Genomic DNA, 6,087 nt, shown 5'->3' on the forward strand with positions numbered 1-6,087 from the left:
CCAATCTCCGGAGAGGCGGTGTCCGCCGCTGCGCCTGCGCGAGCCGCGCCCGCTAGAGCTTGATCCTGATTAGTCACCTCGTCCGTCGCTGCGCCTCTGCGGTTCGGTCACGGAGATGCGCGGGTACCCTGGCTGCGGCGGGGCTGGTGCGGGCAGAGGGGGCCGGGCGGTCCAGAGTGACTGCCCGGGTGGGGGCCCTGCGGGTCTTTGGCGCCCCAGGTGCCCCTGCTTCCTCGCACAGCACTTCTCTGTGGAACGAGCGTTCCCGCTTTCTTGCTGCTGGCGATTCGGGGGACACAGGGCCAGGCCCGAGAACAGCTCACGGGTTCCAGGGGGGCGGGCAGGGCGGGGGAGCCAGGCCGGGCCTGCAAAGGTCAGGGTCAGGGTCAGGGTTAGAGTTTAGAGTCAGGGTTATAGGTTAGCATCACGATTAGGGTTAGAGCTTAGGGTTCGAGGTTAAGGTTTGAAGTTAGGGTTAGAGTTAGAACTTAGGGTTAGAGATTAGGGCTAGGGTTAGAGCATATGGTTAAGGTTTATGGTTAGGTTTAGAACTTAGGGTTAGAAGTTTGTGCTAGGATTATATTTAGGGTTAGGGTTATAGATTAGGGTTAGAGGTTAGCATTAGAGTTAGGGTTAGAGTTTAGAGTCGGTTAGAAGTTATTATGGTTAGGGCTATAGCTTAGGGTTAGAACAGGGTTATGGTTAGGGTTAGAGCAGCGGTTCTCAACCTGTGGGTCGCGACCATCGGAAAACACATGTAGCATATCAGATACTTACATTACGATTCATAACAGTAGCAAAATTACAGTGATGAAGTAGCAACGAAAATAATTTTATGGTGGGGGGTTAAAGGGTCGCGGCATTAGGAAGGTTGAGAACCACTGGGTTAGAGGTTAGGTTAAGGTTAGGGTTGAGGTTAGAACTTAGGGTTAGAGGTTAGGTTGGGTTTAGGGTTAGAACTTCGAGCCTGGGTTAGAGGTTAGCATTATGGTTAGTGCTATAGGTTAAGGTTAGAGTTAGGGTTAGAGTTTAGGGTTTGGGTTGGGGTTATAGCTTAGGGTTAGGGTTAGAGTTCAGGATTAGAGGTTAGGGCTAGGGTTCATGTTATAGCTTAGGGTTAGAGGTTAGGGTTAGGTGTTAGGTCTAGAGTTAGGCTTATAGCTTAGAGTTAGTGTTAGGGCTAGGGTTAGAGTTTAGGGTTAGAGCTTATGGTTAGGGTGGGTCTAGACCAGGGGTGGGCAAACTTTTTGACTCGAGGGCCACAATGGGTTCTTAAACTGGACCGGAGGGCCGGAACAAAAGCATGGATGGAGTGTTTGTGTGAACTAATATAAATTCAAAGTAAACATCATTACATAAAAGGGTACTGTCTTTTTTTTTTTTTTTTTTTAGTTTTATTTTTATTCAAACGGGCCGGATCTGGCCCGCGGGCCGTAGTTTGCCCCCGGCTGGTCTAGAGCTTAGGGGTAAGGGTAGGGTTAGAGCTTAGAGTCAGGGTTATATGTTATCATCACCGTTAGGGTTCTAGTTTAGGATTAGGGTTAGTTTAGGGTTAGAGGTTAAGGCTAGGGTTAGGATTAGGGTTATCACTTAGGGCTAGGGTTAGAGCTTAGAGTCAGGGTTATAGGTTAGTATCATGGTTAGGGTCATAGCTTAGGGTTTAAGGTTAGGGCTAGAATTTAGGGATTTAGGGTTAGAGTTTAGAGTCAGGATTATAGGTTAGGGTTAGGGTTAAATCTTGGGGTTAGAGTTTAGGGTTAGTCTTAGAAATTAGGGTTAGGATTAAAGGTTAGGGTTAGAGGTTAGGGCTAGGGATAGAGGTTAGGGGTAGGGTTAGGGTTAGGGTTAGACCTAGGGTTAGGGTTAGGGTTAGACCTAGGATTAGGGTTAGGGTTAGACCTAGGATTAGGCTTAGAGCTAGAGGTAGGATTAGGGTTAGGATTAGAGCTAGGGTTATGGTTTGGGTTAGAACCAGGGCTAGGGTTAGGGTTAAGAGTTAGGGTTAGGGTTAGGGTTAAGAGTTAGGGTTAGGGTTAGGGTTAAGGTTTAGTTTAGAGCTAGGTTTAAGGTTAGGGTTAGGGTTAGATCTAGGCTTAGGGTTAGACCTAGTGGTTAGGGTTAGGTTTAGGGGTTAGGATTAGTGTTAGAGTTAAGGTTTGAGTTAGGGTTAGGGTTAGAGCCAGGGTTAGGTTTAGGGGTAGGGTTAGGGTAGGGTCAGAGGTTAGGGTTAGAGCTAGGATTAGGGTTATAGCTTAGGGTTAGAGGTTAGGGTAGAGCTGTGTTTAGGGTTAGGGTTAGAGTTTATGGTTAGTTTTAGAACTTAGGGTTAGGGTTAGAAGTTAGGGTTAGGGTTAGAATTTAGGTTTAGAGGTTAGGGTTAGAGGTTAGGGTTAGGTTTGGAGCTTAGGGTTAGAGGTTAGCATGAGAATTAGGGTTAGAATTTAGAGTCAGGGTTTGAAGTTATCATTATGGTTAGGGCCATAACTTAGGGTTAGGGTTAGAGCTTAGGGTTAAATGTTAGGGTTTAGGTTAGACCTTAGCGCTAGAAGTTAGGGTTAGGGTTAGAGCTATGGTTAATATTAGGGTTAGGGTTAGAGCAAGGGTTAGGGTTATAACTTAGTATTAGTCGTTAGGGTTAGAGTTAGGGTTAGGTTTAGCGCTAGGGTTATGGTGTGAGTTAGGGTTAAGGTTAGGGCTAGGGTTAGAGCAGTGGTTCTCAACCTGTGGGTCTCGACCCCTTTGGGGGTCAAACGACCCTTTCACAGGGGTCGCCTAAGACCATCGGAAAACACATATATAATAACATATTGTTTTTGTGATTAATCACTATGCTTTAATTATGTTTAATTTGTAACAAAGAAAATACATCCTGCATATCAGATATTTACATTATGATTCATAACAGTAGCAACATTACAGTGATGAAGTAGCAATGAAAATAATTTTATGGTTGGGTCACAACAAGAGGAACTGTATTAAAGGGTCACGGCATTAGGAAGGTTGAGAACCACTGGGTTAGAGCTATGGTTAGGGTTATGGGTAAGGTTTGGGTTAGATCTTAGGGTTAGATTTTAGGGTTTGGGTTAGAGTTTAGGTTTATGGTTAGAGTTAGAGCTTATAGTGTTAGAGGTTAATTTATGATTAGGTTTTGAGCTTTGATTTAGAGGTTAGATTTAGGGTTTAGGGTTAGGATTAGGGTTAGAGTTTAGGGCTATGGTTAGAGCTTAGGGTTAGGGTTAGAGCTTAGGGTTAGTGTTAGAGGTTAGGGTTAGGGTTAGAGTTAGAACTTAAGTTTAGAGGTTAGTGTTAGGATTAGAGCTTAGGTTTAGGATTAGAGTTTAGGTTTAGGGTTAGGGTTTGATTTTAGGGTTAGATCTTAGGGTTAAGGTTAGAGGTTAGCATTAAATTCTGGGTTAGAGGTTAGCTTTATGGTTAGAGTAAGAGCTTAGGGTTAGTGTTAGAGGTTAGTTTATGGTTAGGTTTAGAGCTTTGTGTTAGAGGTTAGCATTAGGGCCTAGGATTAGGGTTAGAGCTTAGGGTTAGGGTTTAGGTTAGGGTTAGAGCAGGGGTGGGCAAACTTTTTGACTCGAGGGCCACAATGGGTTCTTAAACTGGATCGGAGGGCCGGAACAAAAGCATGGATGGAGTGTTTGTGTGAACTAATATAAATTCAAAGTAAACATCCTATCTAATAAAAGAGAAACATGGTAATTGGTGTACGACCGCTACCCTTCCCATTGGCTAATCAGGGCAATATGCAAATTAACTGCCAGCCAAGATGGCGGCCAGCAGCCAGGCAGCTTGAAACTAACATGAGGCTTGCTTGCTTCAGTGACGGAGGACTCCGACGTTCCCCGCCTGCCGCTGCAGGCCTCTGAGCTGCAACTCTAAGCAACTATGTAACAAATATAGAAGCTAAACAAAACCCCAGAAACCAGCTTTAGTCCACTGGGCTTCAGCCAGCAGGATCGCAACATTGTAAGCAAAGGCCAGAAACCTACTTTCAGCAGCGGAGGCCTAAGAGCTGGAGCCAAGCCTCAAAGCTAAAGCTAGCCCAGAATAAAAAAAAAAAAAGAAAAGATAAAAAGGAGCGGTTGGGAGCTTCAGTCACCCCCAGCCTGAAAACAGCCCTCAGCCCCTCACCCAGACTGGCCAGGCACCCCAGTGGGGACCCCCACCCTGATCCAGGACACCCTTCAGGGCAAACCAGCCGGCACCCACCCGTGCACCAGGCCTCTACCCTATATAGTAAAAGGGTAATATGCCTCCCAGCACTGGGATCAGCGTGACAGGGGGCAGCGCCCAAACCCCCTGATCGCCCTGTGGCTCTGTGTGTGACAGGGGGCAGGGCCACAACCTCCCTATCCACCCTGCTCTGTTCATGACAGGGGAAGGCGCCCCAACCCCCTGATCGCCCTGCAGCTCTGTGTGTGACGGTGCGGCGCCCCAACCCCCCCTCCCCCCGCCACGGGCCCTGCTCTGTGTGTGACGGGGTAGAGCCATAACCTCCCCATCGGCCCTGCCCTGAGTGTGAGAGTGGCGGTGCCCCAACCCCCGATCGGCACTGCTCTGTGGGTGATAGAGGGTGACGCCCCAACCCCCTGATGGGCCCTGCTCTGTGCGTGACAGGGGGCAGCACCCCAACCCCCTGATGGACCCTGCTCTGTGAGTGACAGGGGGCAGTGCCCCAACCCCCCAATCGGCCCTACCCTGAGCGTGACTGAGGGTGGCATCGCAACCTCCCGATCGCCCTGCTCTGTGCATGACAGGGGGCAGCGCCCCAGCTCCCCAGTCGGCCCTGCTCTGAGCCCGACCAGGGGCTGCACCTAGGGGTTGGGCCTGCCCTCTGCCACCCGGGAGCAGGCCTAAGCCAACAGGTCGTTATCTCCCGAGGGGTCCCAGACTGCGAGAGGGCACAGGCCGGGCTGAGGGATCCCCCTCCCCCCCCCGAGTGCACAAATTTTTGTGCACCGGGCCTCTAGTCATTACATAAAAGGGTACGGTCTTTTTTTTTTTTTTTTTTTAGTTTTATTCATTTCAAATGGGCCGGATCCGGCCCGTGGGCTGTAGTTTGCCCACGGCTGGGTTAGAGCTAGGGTTAGGGTTAGAGTTGGGGTTACTTACTAAGCCGTTTGTATTCTTTGGGGCATTTCTCAAAGTCCAGAGGCCTCTACCTGCCCCTGTCTGTTCGCTGAGTCACTGTCCAGCCTCCTTGTGTATGGGTGTCACAGAGAACCCAGCACCCCGGGCAGCCTTGTCCGCTGTGCACCTCCTCCCCGAGAAGGAGGAGTGTTATTTGAAAAAGTGAAACCTTATTGTTTTTCTGCTTCTCAATTTAACACAAACTTGCATTGTAACAAATTCAAAATTTCAAACGGTGACAGTTCACAGCTACTGTCCAGTTGCTGGATGTTACGCCCACCTCGAGGCGCCCTTTGTTCCCTAAGGCTGGGTCCTGGGCGTCTTTTCTGTGGGTCCCTTACGGATGTTTGTGTTTCTCCCCATCTCTCCCGACCATGAACCTGCTCGGTGACATCAGTGCGCAGGTGTGAGGTCTAAGGATGAAGGTGAGCCGCCGGGCCCAGCCCTCCTGCTAGCCTCGGACAGGAACCTCTCTTGGCTTTTACAAGTGATGCAGGCGCAGTATCTCCTGCCCTCCAGGCTGCCGGTCCGGCTCCTTCCAGCCGGGTGGTCTCACCCCATCTGAGCGCTCTCTCCTGTGGCGGCTGAGGGCCAGGGGCTAGCATCCCGGAAGGCGCAATGCTCTCTGGGCGACTGGACCGGAGTCCCCCGCAGGCTCCCGATAATCCAGCAGACGGTGGAGCCTCGCTCCCTGAGACAGTACCCCCTCCCCTCAGCTCGGGACACCCACCTCAGGCGCCTTCTCCTTTGGACGTGGCGGTCCGTCAGGACCGAGGTTGAGCTGCCCCCCCGGCCCTCGGTTAGACTCAGGTCCTCCCACTGTCCCAACACCCTCTCCCTAGCGGGTCCCCCGTGGACCGCCCTGCTGCCCTCCCCACTGTGGCCCAGGGAGTGCCCCTCCCTGGTCACTCGAGGCTGTTGTCACACATTTCACAAAACAGGAGC

This window comes from Myotis daubentonii, chromosome 2 (assembly GCF_963259705.1).
Source record: "Myotis daubentonii chromosome 2, mMyoDau2.1, whole genome shotgun sequence".
NCBI lineage: Eukaryota > Metazoa > Chordata > Mammalia > Chiroptera > Vespertilionidae > Myotis > Myotis daubentonii.